Source organism: Bos grunniens, chromosome 8 (assembly GCF_055505025.1).
Source record: "Bos grunniens cultivar Pamir isolate PY7600 chromosome 8, Bosgru_T2T1.0, whole genome shotgun sequence".
Taxonomy (NCBI): Eukaryota; Metazoa; Chordata; class Mammalia; order Artiodactyla; family Bovidae; genus Bos; species Bos grunniens.
In genome coordinates this window covers 81,551,822-81,571,108 of record NC_141172.1, presented here as the reverse complement: position 1 = coordinate 81,571,108, position 19,287 = coordinate 81,551,822, and the positions used below count along the sequence as shown (strand labels likewise).

The 19,287-nt window shown below is 37.7% G+C and overlaps 1 protein-coding gene across 37 annotated transcripts in view; it reads left to right on the top strand.

Annotated features, from left to right (window-relative positions):
- FANCC (FA complementation group C) overlaps positions 1–19,287 on the top strand; it is a 348,443-nt gene that overhangs the window by 76,607 nt on the left and 252,549 nt on the right. The window lies entirely within an intron of this gene.

Here is a 19,287-nt window from a genome sequence, read left to right as displayed (position 1 = left end):
CTTGGTATGTCTTGCCCTGGAACTTGTTGGCCCTTGTGTGGTGCTTGGTTTCAGTGTCGGTATGGAGGCGTTTGATGAGCTCCTGTCAATTAATGTTCCTTGGAGTCAAGAGTTCCCTGGAGTCAAGGTTTAGACTTAAGCCTCCTGCTTCCAGTTATCGGTCTTATTTTTACAGTAGTTTTGAAACTTCTTCGATACAGCACCATTGATAAAACATCTACGTTAAAGATGAAAAGTTTCTCTACTGTGAGGGTCACTCAGAGAGGTTCACAGCGTTACATGGAGAAGAGAAAAGGGAGGAGGGAGTTAGAGGTGACCCAAATGAGATGAGGTGGAATCAATAGTGGAGAGAGTGGGGTAGCCAGTAGTCACTTCCTTATGTGCACTCCACAACTGGACCACTCAAAGATGTTCACAGAGTTATACAGAGAAGAGAAGAAGGAGGAAGGAGACAGAGGTAGCCAGAAGGATAAAAGGGGGGGAATGAAAAGGAGGGAGACAGATCCAGCCAGTAATCAGTTCCCTACGTGTTCTCCACCGTCTGGAACACACAGAAATTCACAGAGTTGGGTAGAGTAGAGAGGGGTTAGGGAGGAGACACAGGCGACCTGGTGGAGAAAAAGGAGCGTCCAAAGGGAGAGAGAGTAGTCAAGCCAGTAATCTCACTCCCTAGTGAAAAATGGGTCCTGAAGATTGGATTCTTAAAGGTACAAAATTGGTAACAAATACATAAAAGCAAAAATTAAAAATCTAGAGTAGAGTTTGGAATTTCAAAAATACGATGTTAAAGAAAAGAAGAAGGAAAAGAAAGAGAGAAAATACTAACAAAGAAAAACAAGATCACGAAAATTATAAAGAAAATACAGGTACAAAATTGATAACTAATACCAAAAAGCAAAAATTAAAAATCTAGAATAGAGTTTGGAATTTCAAAAATACAATGTTAAAAAAAAGGAAGAAGAAACATAAAGAGAAAACAAACAAACAAAAACAAATAATGTCGCAAAAATTATAAAGAAAATACAGGTACAAAATTGATATAAAATACCAAAAAGCATAAATTAAAAATCTAGAGTAGAGTTTGGAATTTCAGATATACAATGTTATAAAAAGAAGAAGAGAAAGAAACAGAAAAAAAAAAAAAGTCACAGAAATTATAAAAAAAACTATAGGTACAAAATTGATAACATATACTAAAAAGCTAAAATTAAAAAACTAGAGTAGAGTTTGGAATTTCAAAAATACAATGTTAAAGAAAAGAAAAAAAAAACAAGGTCAAAAATTATAAAATATATATATATATGAAGTTTGCTGAAGAAGAAAAAAATAGGGTCTTTTTTTTTTTTTTGCAAAGTAATAGGTTATAAAAGTGAAAATTAAAGGAACAATAGAGGACTTAAATTTTTTTTTTTAAATTAAAAAAAAGAATGATCGTAAAAATAGTAAAAATATATCTAGGACTTTCTCTGGTTTTGTTATGAGTATTGTGGGTTCAGTTCATTTTTGGCTAGTTCCTTGGTCCGACTTATATTTTTCAAGATCTATAGGCCCCTTCCTATGTAGTCGGTAGTAACCACAGGGTTTAATCTATTGCCTGTAGCTTCCAAGGGGTTTCCCTCTGTTATAACTTCTTCTGTTTGCTGGTCTCTTCAGTGTCTGGTTTCCGCCCTGACACAAAGGGGACGGTGGAGGAAACTTTTTTTTTTTTTTTTAGGCTCACTTGTTCAGTCGCGCTGTGGGGAGGGAGGGAGGGATGCTGCAAACAAGTAACACTGGCGTGTGCTCGCAGTGCCTCAGCCACACTGGGTCTGCCCCCGCTCACGGCGCGTGTAGCCTCCCTGCCCACACTGCTCGGGCTCTAGGTTGTTCCGCCGGGAGCAATCCGAGGCCGGCCCTGGGCTACATGTACCTCCCAGGTCCAAGCCACTCAGGTTCAGGCACTCGGGTAGTCCTCAGAGGCGCAGACTCAGTTGGGCCTGCGTTTTGTGCTCTTCCCAGGTCCGAGCAGCTCAGGTGATGAGGTGTTTGGCGAGCGCCAATGCTGCGACTTATCGCCTCCCCGCCACTCTGTTATCTGGGTGTAAAACCGGCGCACCTTCTCAGGCAGATGTTGACCGTCCAGACCCCCAAGAAGTTTTGGTTAGCAAAGAAGCCTGCTTATAGTTTTATAGATAATGTCTCTCTGGGGCTGCGATTGCCCCCTTCCGGGTCTGGCTGCCTGTCACTGGAGGGGGAAGGTCTGCAGCCGGCTATCTCTGTTCAGTCCTTTGTTCCGTGCGCCGGCCTGGCGGTGTCTTAGGTTGGGGCTGGCTTTTCGCGTGGTAGATATCCCTCAGTCTGGTTTGCTAGCCCAAATTATTTCGCTCAGATAGCGCTCAGGGTATTCAGGCCAGATTCTTACTCTCAGCGATGCAGCCTGCGCCGCGCCTCCCTGCCCAGCCCCCGCTTGCTAATGGCGCGTGCAGGCGTCTGCGCTGCTTCTCCGCTGGGGGAGTTACCGTAGGGCTCGCAATGTGCGGGTTTTAATTGTTTATTTATTTTTTCTCCCTGTTATGTTGCCCTCTGTGCTTCCAAAGCTCGGCACAGATTCGGCAGTGAGAAGGTTTCCTGATGTTTGGAAACTTCTCTCTTTTTAAGACTCCCTTCCCAGGACGGAACTCGTCCCTCCCTCTTTTGTCTCTTTTTTTGTCTTTTATATTCTTTCCTACCTCCTTTCGAAGAGTTGGGTTGCTTTTCTGGGTGCCTGATGTCCTCTGCCGGCATTCAGAAGTTGTTTTGTGGAATTTACTCGACGTTTAAATGCTCTTTTGATGAATTTGTGGGGGAGAAAGTGTTCTCCCCGTCCTCCTCCTCCGCCATCTTGGCGCCTCCCTCTATCTTTGCTTTTTAATTCTCTGTCTAGGTTTGACATAGCTTTCCTTCCAAGGAGCAAGCATCTTTTAATTTTGTGGCTGCAGTCATTGTCCACAGTGATTTTGGAGTCCAAGAAAATAAAGTCTGTCACTGTTTCCTTATTTTTTCCCATCTATTTGCCATGAAGTGATGGGACTGGATGCCATGATCTTAGTTTTATGAATGTTGAATTTTAAGCCAGCTTTTTCACTATTCTCTTTCACCCTCATCAAGGAGCTGTTTAGCTCCTCTTCAAGTTCTGCTTTTATCCCTCTTCCTCCCCTTTGCCCTTTGGTATCTTTAAGTTTGTTTTCTATGTCTGTGAGTCTGTTTCTGTTTTGTAAATGAGTTGATTTGTATTATTCTTTTAGATCCCACACATAAGTGATATCGTGTAATATTTGTCTCTCTCTACCTGACTACAGATGATTTTGATTGGTACAGCAATTAAAGTCTGAAAGAGCCATTTAAAACTTTTTGTAATTTTTTTGCCCTGTGATTTACTTTAGTAGTATTGACAAAGGTCTCAAGGACATATTTCTTGTATAAGGTTTTTATATTTAGGAAATTTAATTTGTAACAGATTCATAACTAGGTTTTGAACTTTTCTTCTTTAAACTGTTTCTTCTGAATAGTAATCTAATATTTCCTCCTTTTTGCTATTATTTGGATTCTTCTTTTTTTCTTCTCACTTCTTGAGATACCTAACTTATTAATTAAATTTTTTTTCATTGTGGTAAAATATACCTAACATAAAATCTAAATAACATATAAAAGTATACATAACGTAAAAGTTTCACTGTATGTATACCCCACAGTTTGTGTGTCTGTTCATCTGTTGTTGCTACCTTTTGGCTGTTATGAACAGTGCTGCTTGAACACTGGTGTACATGTTCTGCTCACTGCTTTCAGTTCTTTTGGATATATACCCAGAGGTGGAATTGCTGGGTCGTATGGTAATTCAGTTTAATTTTTAAAGGAACAGTCGCATGCTCTTTTCCATAGTGGTTGCATCATGTTCCATTCATTCCAGCAGTGCTCAAGGGTTCCAATTTCTCTACAGTTTCACTGGCACTTATTTTCTATTGTTTGTTTTGATGATAGCCATCCTAATGTATGTGAACTGATAACTTTTGGTGGTTTTTAATTTACACTTCCCTAATGATTAGTGGTTCTACTCTTTTCATGTGCTTATTAGCCATTTGTATATCTTGTTGGGATAATGTCTATTTAAGACCTTTGCCCATTTTTTAATCAAGTTGATTTTGTTGTTATGGTTGAGTCATAGGACTTCTTTGTATATTCTCCATTTTAACTCATTAGAAACATGATTTCCAAATATTTTTTCATTCTTTATGTTGTCTTTTCACCCTCTTGATTGTATTCTTTGATGCCTAAAAGTTTTAAATTTTTATGAAGTTCAGTTTCTTTTTATACCTGTACTTTTGATGTCATATCCAAGACAACATTACTGAGGTCAGTGTTATAAAGTTTTTCTCCTATGTTTTCTTCCAAGTTTTATAGTTTTAGCTCTTATGTTAAAGTCTGATCCATTTTGAGAAATTTTGTGCATGAGATAAGGTTGAAGTGAAAGTGAAAGTGTTAGTTGCTCAGTCATGTCCAACTCTTTGCATCCCAGGGACTGTAGCCCACCAGGCTCCTCTATCCATGGAATTCTCCAGGCAAGAATACTAGAGTTGGGTAGCTATTCTCTTCTCCAGGGGATCTTCCTGACTCAAGGATCGAACTGGGGTCTCCTGCCTTGCAGGCTAATTCTTTACCATCTGAGCCATGAGTACATTAATTTTTAAATGTTTAAAAAATATACACAGTTATAGCTATAAATACTTTAATTATGTCCCACTTGTTTTGATTATGGAATTATTCCATTTTCTTCTTGGGAGTTCTGTCAAATTTTGCTTTATGTAGGTTGATACTGTATCATTTGGTGTATTCAAATTTAGAATGATTATAGTGTTCTCATGAGTTGAATTTTTGTCATGATGAAGTGAACCTCTTTCTCTGGTAATGATTTCTGCTTTAAAGCCTGTGTACATCAACCCTATTTTTGTCAGTGTTTATATCTATACTCAGCTTTTCTTGAAGTTTTAGTTGTCACCCTGATAAACACTATATGTTTGGATTTTAAAAATTCATTTTGATCATCTTTTTTAAACTAGATCATTTTAGTCTATTTACATTTGATGTGATCAGTGGTAAATCAGCTTTTTATTTCCATCCTTCTTTGTACTTTATTCTGCATTCTATTTTCTCTCCTTTCTTGCATTCTTTTTGATTGATAATATAAAAATATAGTTCATAGTTTGTTCATGTTATTTTCTAAATTACCTGATCTATATCTGTGCTTTTAGTGATTATCCTAGAAGTTCTCCTCACTATATTCTTTCTCCACTTCCCTAACAGTTTACTTTCCAAATAAACTATTTCTGGGAAACCTCAAATAAGGCATTTATTGTTCTTGGGATTTAGAGTTCTAAGATCTGTGGATTAACGTGCATATTGATGATGGGAAGATATAATTGGAAGATGTTCAGTTTCCTTAATGGTAGTAGATATGGAAATCTGTGTATCAAGTCCCTTTAGTTCTCATGAGGTTTTTATATATTTTGGGTCATTTACCACTCCTCATGCTTGAATATTATTGTTTGGAACCCAGTGATATCCTTACCCACTCAGCAGGGAGAAGTAATTGATACACAGAAATCCTCACACATTCTTCAAAGTTTACTGCAAGATTGGATGGACATGAAGACCAGTTTTCTGGGAACATTCTCTTAGCAGGCCTAAACTTAAGGCATGTCTAAGCATCGTTCTGAAATTTGTATGCTACAGTAAAGGTTAAAATTAAAATTTTTAAAAAGTTTGAGAACAATGGAGGATTTATGAATATTAGAATTTATATGAATTCTGTGGAGAAGAGTGATTTATGAACTTTAGCATGATTAGAAGCCTTAGCTATTGATATTAACACATAAAATTATTATTCTGTTGGTATAAATGTAATTGTGGTTTCAGACCATGAATTTTAAATCATTATAACTAGGCTCAAACACATCTTTATTAAGCAAAATAGTAATGATTACAATCGACGCATTTTTGCCAATGAGAAATAGGTTTATTCCTGTAGCATAAAAATCTGTGCTTAGGGATTTGAAAACTCTTGGAAAGCGTTTTCTGCATCCTGATGGTTGTAAAAGCATTTTCCCTGCAAAAAGTTGTCAAGATGCTTGAAGAAGTGATAGTTGGTGAGAGGTCAGGTGAATATGGAGGATGAGGCAAAACTTCTTAGCCCAATTTGTTCAACTTTTTAAGCATTGCTTGTGTAATGTGTGGTTGTGCATTGCCGCAAAGAAGAAGGGTCCTTTCTGTTGACCAGTGCCAGCTACAAGCATTGCAGTTTTTGGTGTATCTCATCAATTTGCTGAGCATACTTCTCAGATGGGATTCAGATCCCATACTTCTTTGTTGGGATTCAGAAAGCTGTAGTGGACCAGACAGGCAGCAGACCACCAAACAGTGACCATGACTTTTTTTTGGGTGCAAGTTTGACTTTGGAAAGTTCTTTGGTGCTTCTTCTCAGTCCAACCACTGAGCTGGCCATCGCTGGTTGTATAAAATCCACTTTTTGTTGCACATCACAATCCAATTGAGAAATGCTTTGTCGTTGTTGTTGCCTAGAATAAGAGAAGATGACTCTTCAAAATGACATATGTTGATTTTCGGTCACCTCATGAGATACCTACTTACCTAACTTTTTCACCTTTCCAGTTTGCTTCAAATGCCAAAGCAGTGGTCAATGTTGAGTTCTTCAGCAACTTCTCATGAGGTTGTAAGAGGATCTACTTTGATGATCCTCTCAATTGGTTGTTGTCAACTTCTGATGGCCAGCTACTGCACGCTCTTTATCTTCAAAGCTTTTGTTTCCTTTGCAAAATTCCTGAACTGTACATTCATTAGCAGTTCCTGGGCCAAATGCATTGTTGATGTTGTGAGTTTTCTCTGCTGCTTTACGACCCATTTTGAACTCATATAAGAAAGTTGCTCGAATTCGCTTTTTGTCTAACATCATTTCCCTAGTCTAAAATAAATAAAATAAACATCAAGTAATAAGTCAGTAGCAATGAAACACAAACTGAGAAATGCACTTTAAAATGATGTATAACATAACCACATTTATTTAAGAATGTATTCCAATATCAAACGCCAAAGTTCATTAGTGCAACCACAATTACTTTTGCACCAACCTAATAATACCCTAATAATTACTTTTGCACCAACCTAATAATACCCTAATAATACCAACCTGTGCAACCACAATTACTTTTGCACCAACCTAATAATACCATAATAGTACAAGTGCAAAAGACAACTATCCTTTTATGGAGGGCTACCCTGGTGCTCAGATGGTAAAGAATCTGCCTGCAGTGTGGGAGACCCGGGTTTGATCCTTGAGTTGGGAAGATCCTCTGGAGGAGAGCATGGCAACCCACTCCAGTATTCTTGCCTGGAGAATCCCCATGGACAGAGGAGCCTGATAGGCTACAGTCCATTGGGTCACAAAGAGTCAGACAGGACTGAGCACAGACCCTTTTATGGTGTGCTCTTTTTATAATATAATCATGTTTATTTATTCAAGGTTCAATTGTGTAGTTTTTAGGTTCCTACTATAACTAGTAATAATAGGAAAAGGAGTACGTCAAGGCTGTATATTGTCACCCTGCTTATTTAACTTCTATGCAGAGTACATCATGAGAAACGCTGGACTGGATGAAGCACAACTGGAATCAAGATTGCTGGGAGAAATATCAATAACCTCAGATATGCAGATGACACCGCCCTTGTGGCAGAAAGTGAAAAGGAACTAAAAAGCCTCTTGATGAAGGTGAAAGTGGAGAGTGAAAAAGTTGGCTTAAAACTCAACATTCAGAAAATGAAGATCATGGCATCTGGTCCCATCACTTCATGGGAAATAGATGGGGAAACAGTGTCAGACTTTATTTTTTTAGGCTCCAAAATCACTGCAGATGGTGACTGCAGCCATGAAATTAAAAGACGCTTACTCCTTGGAAGAAAAGTTATGACCAACCTAGATAGCATATTCAAAAGCAGAGACATTACTTTGCCAACAAAGGTCCATCCAGTCAAGGCTATGGTTTTTCCAGTGGTCATGTATGGGTGTGAAAGAGAGTTGGACTGTGAAGAAAGCTAGTGCCGAAGAATTGATGCTTTTGAACTGTGGTGTTGGAGTAGACTCTTGAGAGTCCCTTGGACTGCAAGGAGATCCAACCAGTCCATTCTGAAGGAGATCAGTCCTGGGATTTCTTTGGAAGGAATGATGCTAAGGCTGAAACTCCAGTACTTTGGCCACCTCAAGCAAAGAGTTGACTCATTGGAAAAGACTCTGATGCTGGGAGGGATTGGAGGCAGGAGGAGAAGGGGATGACAGAGGATGAGATGGCTGGATGGCATCACTGACTCAATGGACCTGAGTCTGAGTGAACTCTGGGAGTTGGTGATGGACAGGGAGGCCTGGCATGCTATGATTCATGGGGTCTCAGAGAGTCGGACACAATTGAGCGACTGAACTGAACTGAACTGAATATAACTAGTGGAAATGCAAACACTCAGTGATTGTGTGAAAACTGTACCTGTTAATTTATATATACGTCAGTGGAAGGAGATAGTGCTATATGTAGGAAGTATATGCTTCTGAGCATTGACTTCTTCAGGATTTTTAAAGGTTCAGAAAATTAAAAAAAAACAAAGACTGAATCCCATGTAATGCCTTTGACAAGCTGTAAAAGGTGCATTGTTGTTGTTTTTCAGTTGTTGAATTGATCCGACTCTGCGACCCCCAATAGGCTGTAGCACGCCGGCTTCCCTGTCCTTTGCCATCTCCTGCAGTTTGCTCAAACTCACGTTCATTGAGTCAGTGATGCCATTCAACCATCTCATCCTTTGTCGTTCCCTTCTCCTCATGCCGTCAATCTTTTCCAGCATCTGGGTCTCTATCAATGAGTTGGCTCTACGCATAAGATGGCCAAAGTATTGAAGCTTCAGCTTCAGCATCAGGTCCTTCCAATGAATATTCAGGACCAATTTCCTTTAGAATTGACTGGTTTGATCTCCTTGCAGTCCAGAGGACTCTCAAGAGTCTTCTCTAGTACCACAGTTTGAAAGCATCAATTCTTCAGCACTCAGCCTTCTTTATGGTCCAACTCTCACAACTGTACATAACTACTGGAAAAATCATAGTTTTGATTATACGAACCTTTGTGGCCAAAGTGATGTCTCTGCTTTTTAATAATCTGTTTAGGTTTGTCTTAGCTTTTCTTCCAAGGAGAAAGCATCTTAATTTTGTGGCTGCAGTCACCATCCACAGTGATTTGGAGTCCAAGAAAATAAAATCTGTCACTATTTCCACTTTTTCCCCATCTATTGCCATGAAGTGACTGGACCAGATACCGTGATCTTAGTTTTTTGAATGTTGAGTTTTAAAACAGCTTTTTCACTCTTCCTCTTTTACCCTCATCAAGACGCTCTTTAATTCCTCTTCACTTTCTGCCGTTAGAGCGGTATCATCTGTATATCTGAGGTTGTTGATATTTCTCCTGGCAGTCTTGATTCTAGCTTGTGAGTCATCCTGCCCAGCATTGCATTTTGTATGTTGTATATGCTCTTCATGTAGTTAAATAAACAGGGTGACAACATATAGCCTTGATGAACTCCTTTCCCAGTTTTGAACCAATCTGTTCTCCATGTCTGGTTCTGTTACTTCTTGACCTGCCTATAGGTTTCTCAGTAGACAGGTAAGGTGGTCTGGTATTCCCATCTCCTTAAGAATTCCCACAGTTTGTTGTGATCTACACAGTAAGGGCTTTAGCATAGTCAATGAAGCAGAAGTAGATGTTTTTCTGGAATTCCCTTGCTTTTACTGTGATCCAGCGGGTTTTGGCAATTTGATCTTTGATTCCTCTGCCTTTCTAAATCCAGCTGTACAGTCTGGAAGTTCTCAGTTCATGTGGTGTTGAAGCCTAGCTTGAAGGATTTTGAGCATTACCTGCTGATTTCACATTAGTGAAATATAAATGGAGAAGCTATATATTAAAATTAAATTCTTAGAGGAGCATAAAAATGAAAGAGAAATGTGATTGGAAATAAGAAAAAGAATGAAGTGCTATGGTGCTAATCAAATAGAAGCACTGAATGTGAATACTCAACAAACGAATCAAGATGGAAGAGCACAGGAAATCACAGGCTTGATAATGCAAGATGTTAGCACCAGTATTAAACACTGAATCCAGGTGCTAGGTGATATAACTATTACCTATTATGAGAATGCATACAAGGAAATTTACAGAAAGCATAAAAGCACAGAGACCTGTATGAGAGTGCAACTTGCCAGGAGAATTTGTATCATGGCATGCTTGGACCAAGCAATAATCTTGACATGGTCCAGTGGTTTTCAAGTATTAATAACACATAGGCAAATAAATAAAATACATCAATGTCTAACTTATAACTATTAAGATCTGTTGGAGCAAATAGTTCCATAGCAAGTTTAGTTATCTCTTAACAGATCTGTCTAGTCAAGGCTATGGTTTTTCCAGTGGTCATGTATGGATGTGAGAGTTGATCTGTGAAGAAAGCTGAGTGCTGAAGAATTGATGCTTTTGAACTGTGGTGTTGGAGAAGACTCTTGAGAGTCCCTTGGACTGCAAGGAGATCCAACCAGTCCATCCTAAAGGAGATCCGTCCTGGGTGTTCATTGGAAAGACTGATGCTGAAGCTGAAACTCCAGTACTTTGGCCACCTTGTGCGAAGAGTTGACTCATTGGAAAAGACGCTGATGCTGGGAGGGATTGGGGGCAGGAGGAGGAGAGGACGACAGAGGATGAGATGGTTGGATGGCATCACTGACTCAATGGACATGGGTTTGGATGGACTCCAGGAGTTGGTGATGGACAGGGAGGCCTGTTGTGCTGCAATTCATGGGGTCGCAAAGAGTCGGACATGACTGAGTGACTGAACTGAACTGAAAGAGAGATCATCTTACATAAAAAAGACACAATCACTTGGACAGTTCAGTTCAGTTGCTCAGTTGTGTCCGACTCTTTGGGTCTTTGCCAATGAGTCAACTCTTCGCATGAGGTGGCCAAAGTATTGGAGTTTCAGCTTCAACATCAGCCCTTCCAGTGAACACCAAGGACTCATCTCTTTTAGGATGGACAGGTTGGATCTCCTTGCAGTCCAAGGGACTCTCAAGAGTCTTCTCCAGCACCAGAGTTCAAAAGCATCAATTCTTCGGAGCTCAGCTTTCTTCACAGTCCAACTCTCACATCCATACATGACCACTGGAAAAACCAATGAAATTGTATATAAACCCTACTTTAAAAATTATTCTTCCTTGCTGAAACATTAGGCTTTGTTTTAGAGAAAGCATGAATGCTTTTAGATAAAAAACCAATTTTAAAAATCTCATTCATTAGTGTTAAGTGTCAGACATTTTACTTTCATGTCAGATCCCCTGTTCTTAATACACAGATTGTCAGGAGCTCAGGACATGAATTTGTACAATTTACAAATTAAATTTCAGAGCTCTTGAGAGAAATTGTGACTTGGGCTTGGGAGGATAGGGAAATCTTATCAGCTGGAAAAATGGATTTTACTGTATAGCAGTGGTAAAATCCCTTATCTTGGATATGTGTCTTGAATTTTTACTTAAGAAAATAGAAATGTATTTTATTCAGGAAAAAGCATACTGCAGGTATACAGTTTGTTTCTACAAATTCCTGCCTTTTTGTTAGAGATAAAATAGCAGATTTTCTAGTTTAACTTTTTGAGGGCAATTTGAATCGTTTCCATCTTGCAAATTATGCAATTTCATATTAAATAGCCAGTGGTGAGGTGGTCGCAGGGAAGTATTCAGTTCATTCAGCATCATCAGATTGATTTGACAAAAGGGATTCTTTTAACTGTGTGGAAAACATTTTTCTCCTTTTATCCTTTGGCAGAGGCAGACATTGTCTTTGGTTTCCCCACAGAAGTTTGGGTGGGTAGACTTGGGATGTGTAAATAGAAACAGCAGAGAGATTGCCTCTGACAGTTGGAAGGACCCACTGAGAATTTTAGAATGAGCCTGTTGACCCTGATGATGTGGTATGGGATGGGGTTGTTAGAGAGATTTGAGAGAAGAATTAAGCAATTTGAATGTAAATGAGGAATGCAAATACTCAGAATAAAATGATAATTTATCCTTAAGAGAATAAGCCAAAATTTTTAGGTTGAGTCCCTGAAAAATTTTGCTTTTCTTAACAGATAAAAACAAAAGTTACTTTTCATATTCAGCTTTCATTTCCTTTTGTGACATGTCATCAGTGTTTTGTGATGTGGATGAGTGCTTGATCTATTTCTCAATGAATAAGATATGTGAACTTGGGCAAGAAATTGAATCTCTCTTTGCCTCAGTTTCCTCATTTATAAAACAGTGTTGTGGATATTGAGACATCAAAAGAGCTAATGGTTGTTGTTGCCATAGAATAAGCACTGTGTAAGTGTTAGCTGCTATAATCATCATCATCATTTTTATATCAAGAGATTGAGAAATTCTGTTGAGGATGAAGTTATGTCTTCCTCTAATAACCTCAGTATATTTGATGTATTTTTATAGAAATGAATCAAGAATGAATTGTTCAGTGTTTAAAATATTTTGTAATATGTTCATGTTACCTTTTAAAAATTAACTTTTGAAAGATATACATATTTTCTTAACTTTTTTCCTAATTAAAACAGCCAATAAATGTCACATAAAAAAAATACAGCCACATGGGACCATTTAGTTTTGGGGCAAAGAACTGTACATACCCCAGTGGTCCCTAAGGGCATTATTATATTACAAATCTATACAGCAGTTCTCAGTGATAGGCAGCCCCCAAGTCATCCAGATTTTAGGATGTGCTTTCAAAAAGACATGGAACTGTATGTTTGTTTTTGAAAGAAATCTCCATCGTGAGGACATATAGCAAATCTGGGCACTTAAAATTCCTCTGTGATTTTAGCAAGCTCTGTCGGGTTTAGTGAATTCTTAAGTGCATTGAAATTAAAGGTTTCTGTATTTTTTCATGGCCTTGAAGTTAGCATGAGAGAAACAGAGCTCTTAGTCTTTGTTGCAGGTTTTCATACTCCTTTTGTAGTATTGTCAGTACATAATGTGTAATAGGGCAGTGATGGCTTGAAGTACTGTCTTTGTTTTTGTTTTGTTTAACCTGTGCAGTTGGTCAGGTTTATGTTGTGGTGGTGGTGGTAAGTTTATTTTGTTTTCTTGTTTAATAAACTGCCATTGAGCCAACAAATTCTCTTACCTGTGAAGAATAAAGTGGAAGATGGATGATAATTAAGATTTTTGTATTTAACTACTAAAGTTTACCAGTTTAGAACTCTTAGAAGTAATAGCAGACAATCTCCCAATTTAGAGATGGGCCAAGAAGTGCACAGTAAGTGTTCAGGTAAATGTATTTTGAATGACAAATAAATTAATCACATCTAGATGTTACCATTTTCTGAAGAATGCAGTAGCTCTCACACTTTCCTTCTCAGGAGCAAGAAAACCTTTCCTGGAGGCCTCTATCCCAGATGTCTCCTTGTATCTCCTTGGCCAGGATACAGTTATGGTTGTAACTTTACTCCAGTTAAGAGATGTTGGATTACCCTCATAGACTTAGCTGTAATAAGTGTTTTGGGTAAACCACAAGGATGACTACACTACTGGATATGAAAATAATACATTTCCTTTTATCTTGGGAAATTTAGAAAATAACGAGAAGTATAATTAAGCAAATAAAATCACCACACAGAGGTAACTATTGTTAACATTGCAGTATTTAGCTTTTCAGTTTTTGTTGCACAAATGTATTTGTGTATATAAAATTGCAGTCATCCTGTGTATAGTATTTTATAGTCTTAAATTTAGTCATCTAACACAAGCATTTTTCCATGCCACTAAATCATGTCCCTCTAAAATGAGACAGGGGTTTGTTGGTACTTTTATCTGGCTATATTAGAAATTAGTTAGTTGCTTGTTGGAAATTTAGATAACAGTTTTTTTGCTGTTATATGCAGTGAACATCCTTATATATCACTCATTGTGTACATAGCTGGTTATTTCCTTAGGCTCTGTTCCTAGAAGTGGGTTTATAGGTGAAAGGGTGTAAACACTTTCAAAGCTTTTGGGATACTTTTCCTATTATCCTCCAGAAAAACTCGTACAAGTTACACTCCCATAAACCTGTATATGAGTGGCCATTTAACTGTATTCTTGCCAGCACTGGGAATTACTTTTTAACTGCTAATTTTATAGTCAAGAATTGGTATTCTTTTGTTTTACTCTGATTTTTTTTTTCTGTTTTTTGTATTACCACTGTTATTGACTATTTTTTCATTTAATCAGCAGTCCAGATATCAGTTGATGAAAGAATAAATATTTGTTTCTTGATGTGATCTTCTTAACATGGCATCATTTTTACTTTTTAATTATGATATACATAAAAGAACATAATGTTAATGTTAAGTGTAAAACTTCATAGAATTTAAAACATTCTACTTTATGTTTACTTAAAATATTTATTTTATTTATAATATTGTACTAATTTAAAATTATAGTTTCTCTGAGCCAACTCTGGGTGAATTATTCCATCATAGTTGTAACCTTCCTGAAGTTCCTAATTACATATAAATTTCATCTTTGATACTGACTAAAAAATAGTTTCTTTTCAAAGTCTTTCATGTTATTTAGTAGATGTCTGTGATTTTTACTCACAGATCTTTGCTGCGACAACATAGCATTTTCTTTATCTTCACTTTCTCTCAGGTATTAAAAAAACCTTTGTTATATCGGAGGAATTTTTAAATGTCTTTTTAAGCTTTCCTCCTTACATCGTAGATTATTTTTTCTTTTTCTTCTTTTTATTGTATGAGTGTGTTTGTGTGTGTGTGTGTGTGTGTGTGTGTAGGAGTAATCTCAGAGCTCAAGTAAATGATATTTTCCTGTGTTATTTATTAACAGTTACAGCTACTGCACATTGTCAACATTTGTCTCATTTAATCTACTTTTTATTTCTAGGCGATTGGTATCATTATACTTTTTGGTTCTAGGCGATTGGTATCATAACCCTTTTCTTTTAAAGAGATGAAATATTGTGAGCCACACAGCTGACAACGGTAGAGCTAGTTTGGAGCTCCGTTTCCTGGTGACGTGCTTGGATTTCACGTTATATGCTGTGCTGTGCTTGGTCTTGCGCATTAAAAGAGACTGAACTGAAGTTTTCAAGTTATCTTGAGAAATTTACAGTTTAGTTAAATTTGGTTCTCACTCTCAAGTAGACTCTTCTCCCTATTATTTGCAACTAGAAAAATAAAAGGCCTCAAATATAATTTAATATAACCATTAAGAACCATAGCACTTTTACAGTCATTTTTGTTATAAACGAGTGTTTATACAGCCCATGACTTGATAGCAGACCAAACCATCTTATATTACCATATTTTGAATGTAGCAGGAACTGGCTTAGCAAAATTTTGAAATCTGACTCTAATATTTGTGGTATAGTAAAACAAACAGCTCTGTGGCTTTCAGGTTTGTGTGGTGCAGCCTGTCCAAGGCGCTGATGCTTATTCTCTGTTGATTCCCTAGGTTTCAGGAGTGCTTTTGCTGACAGGCATTTAAGTTCACCAGGAGAGATTATTTCTACCTAGTGGAGGAATCTTGGAGAAAGATATCATCATTGTTTGTTAGAAATGCCATAACTAATGATAGTAGCTAACATTTTTTGAGTGCTTACAGTGTGCCAGGCACAAGTCTAAGTGCTTTCTGGATAGTAATACATTTTATTATTCACAGTAATTCCTAGGTTTTCCCCATTTAAAGATGCAGAAACTGAGGCATGAGGAGGTTAAGTAATTTCCCAAGGTCACAGGGCAAAGTGAGAATTCAAACCTTGGCAGTCTACCTCTAGAGGCAGCCTCCTTAGTTACTCTGTTACACTGACACTTACTAGATGAAGAGGGAGAGGGTAGACTCATAAGTAGCTGTTCATGTTTTTGGATAAGGTTAATCTTATTTCTAGTGGCAGTCAAAATAATTAAGCTATTCAGTTCAGTTCAGTCACTCAGTAGTGTCTGACTCTTTGCAAGCCCATGGACTGTAGCACGCCAAGCTTCCCTATTCATCACCAACTCCCAGAGCTTGCTCAAACTCATGTCCATTGAGTTGGTGATGCCATCCAACCATCTCATCCGCTGTCGTCCCCTTCTCCACCTGCCTTCAATCTTTCCCAATATCAGGGTCTTTTCTAATGAGTCTGTTCTTCACATTAGGTGGCCAAAGTATTGGAGTTTCAGCATCAGTCCTTCCAATGAATATTCAGGCCTGATTTCCTTTAGGATGGACTGGTTGGATCTCCTTGCAGTCCCAGGGACTCTCAAGAGTTTCCTCCAACACCACGGTTTAAAAGCATCAATTCTTCAGCGCTCAGCTTTTTTCACAGTCCAACTCTCACATCCATACATGACCACTGGAAAAAAACATAGCTTTGACTAGACGGACCTTTGTTGACAAAGGATGGTCTCTGCTTTTTAATATACTCTCTAGGTTTGTCGTAGCTTTTCTTCCAAGAACAAGTGTCTTTTAATTTCATGGCTGTAATCACCATCTGCAGTGATTTAAGACAAGATGGTAGAGTAGCTATTGCCACTCATTAAATTCTTAACTCATAAAAATGAGTTGTTTTATGCCTAATATTACTGTGGAACCCAGTGAATATTTAGATAAACTTGCACTTCCAGTAAATAGTTTTCTAGAAAGATGGTGTTTAAAACAAAATGTAAAGAGTGGGTTCAGAATCAATGTGACAGTCACAGAATGAGTGATCTTGCTAATGCTTTATAATAAATATTGCAGACCATGCCTTATTGATTGTGTACTCTGTGCTTTATAACTGTATCTTCCAGAAATGGCAGGCTAAATAATTTGGAATTGCCCAGGCTGGCTGTAGGCAGAATTTGCATTTGACCCCTTCTTGTTTCACCTATCATTGATTGGGACCTTCGTCTGTTCTTCCTTTCCCTGTTTCAGCATGCTCCTCCTGAGACATTGGTATTAATGTTTAAGAGTATGTTTCATTTTCTCAGGGTATTTGCGTTTAATAAAAACTCAAGGGCCATGCTGCAGAATTACTTCCACTATTTGCCTCATTCCTTGATGAGGCTCAGGAAATTTCTTCATATCATCATCTCTCTTCCAGCAGTCTATTTTGCTGTCAAGTCTAGACCTCAAGAAGGAGGCAGTGAATAGGGAGAAGAGTAGATGGAGAAAAGTCTAAATGAGATGGGAAGGCATGTGTGTAGATCATGAGTGGGAAAAGCAAGGGATCCCAGAGAACTCATGGAAGCAGGAAAGAATAATGCTCTGTTTGGAAATGAGGCAAGTAAGGTAAATTGAAGATATTCAGGACAGATGGTTCAAAAATGAAGGAACTTCTCCTGACTGAGTATAATACAATGAAACAAGAATATAGACACGTGATAGAGTTAAGATTTTGCAATAAAAATGCATATAATATAAGATTATGCATTTAATTTTTTATGAATTATCTTTTGAATTATTTCTGGTTCACAATTGATTAAAACAATGAAACATTTTATAAATTTTGAAACTATTAAATATAAAAGTAAAATTTTATGTGAATTGCCGCTGTTAAGGAGAGTAAGAGGTGGTGGTGATATTTTTGGTGAGTGCCTTCAGAAATGTTATCAGTGCTCATCTTTTGAATGATCTCTTTGTTTTGCTTTGTAAAAGGTTTTTCATTTGATGCAGTCCCAATTATTTTTGCTTTGGTTTCCTTTGCCTGAGGAGATATATTAAAATTTATATATTCCTGAAAACCACTGTCTGTTTTCTTCTAGGAGTTTTATGATTTCAGATCTTACATTTAAGGCCTCAATCCATTTTGAGTTGATTTCTGTATATAGTGTGAGAGTAATCCAATTTGATTCTTTTGCATGTAGTTGTCCAGTTTTCCCAATACTATTTATTAATGAGGGTGTTTCTTTCTCATTGTATTGTTTTAGTTCTTTTGTTGTAGATTAATTGACCATATAAATACGGGTTCACTTCTGGGCTCTGTTTTTTGTTCCATTGATCTATATGTCTGTTTTTGTGCCAATACCATACTCCTTTGATTATTGTAAATTTGTAGTATAGTTTGAAATCAGGGTATGTGATTCCTCCAGCTTTATTGTTCTTTCTCAAATTTGTTTTGTGCTAAAGTCTTTCTGTTTCTACCCAAATTTTGGAATTATTTGTTTCAGTACTAAGATGCCATTGGTGTTTTGAAAGGAATTGCATTGAAGTAGTATGGTCATTTTGTAGTATGGTCATTTTAACAATATTAAGTCTTTAATCCATGAACATGGTATATCTTTCCATTTCTTTGTACCATCTTCAATTTCTTTAAACAGTGTCTTATAATTTTTCACATAGGTCTTTTACTTCTTGGTTAGATTTAGTCCTAGACATTTTATTCTTTTTGATGCAATTGTAAGTGGGATTGTTCCCTCTTCTTCCCCTCCCTGCTCCCCCCACCACTGCCAGGCATTTTATTTGTAGGTATTACATCCCTCGAAAAAAAAATCCAAGGATTTTCCTTCCTGTGTGTTTTCATCTTGCTTTTTCATGGTTCATGATGCCAGCTGAAGTTGTCAGTACAATGAAACCAAACTGACAGGATGGGAGCAGGTTATTCTGGCATTTTTCTAGATGTTAATCTGGGGCTGATCACTCCACACTTATTTAGCCTGCCTGTGAGGTTCACAGCAATTTTCCCAGCTCTGTGATGATCTATGATTTCAAATTCACCAATGTAACCATGCTTCACCATCATAGTTAGAAACCTGACGATGACTTTGGAGCACAGCCTAATAAGCACCTGGCATTTGCCTCTCTTTTCAGCACTGTTGATACAAAACATTCACACTTTTTCACTCTCCTCTTTCACCCTCATCAAGAGTCTTTTTAGTTTCCTCTTTGCTTTCTGCCATTAGAGTGGTATCATCTGCATTTCTGAGGTTGTTGATATTTCTCCCAGCAATGTTGATTCAAGCTTGTGAGTCATCCAGCCTGGCTTTTAGCTTAAAGTACTCTGCATAGAGGTTAAATAAGCAGGGTGGCAATTGACAGCCTTGACGTACTCTGTTCCCAGTTTTGAACCAGCCTGTTGTTCTATGCCTGGTTCTAACTGTTGCTTCTTTCCCTGCATATAGGTTTCTCAGGAGGCAGGTAAGGTGGTCTGATATTCATTCCCATCTTTTTAAGAATTTTCC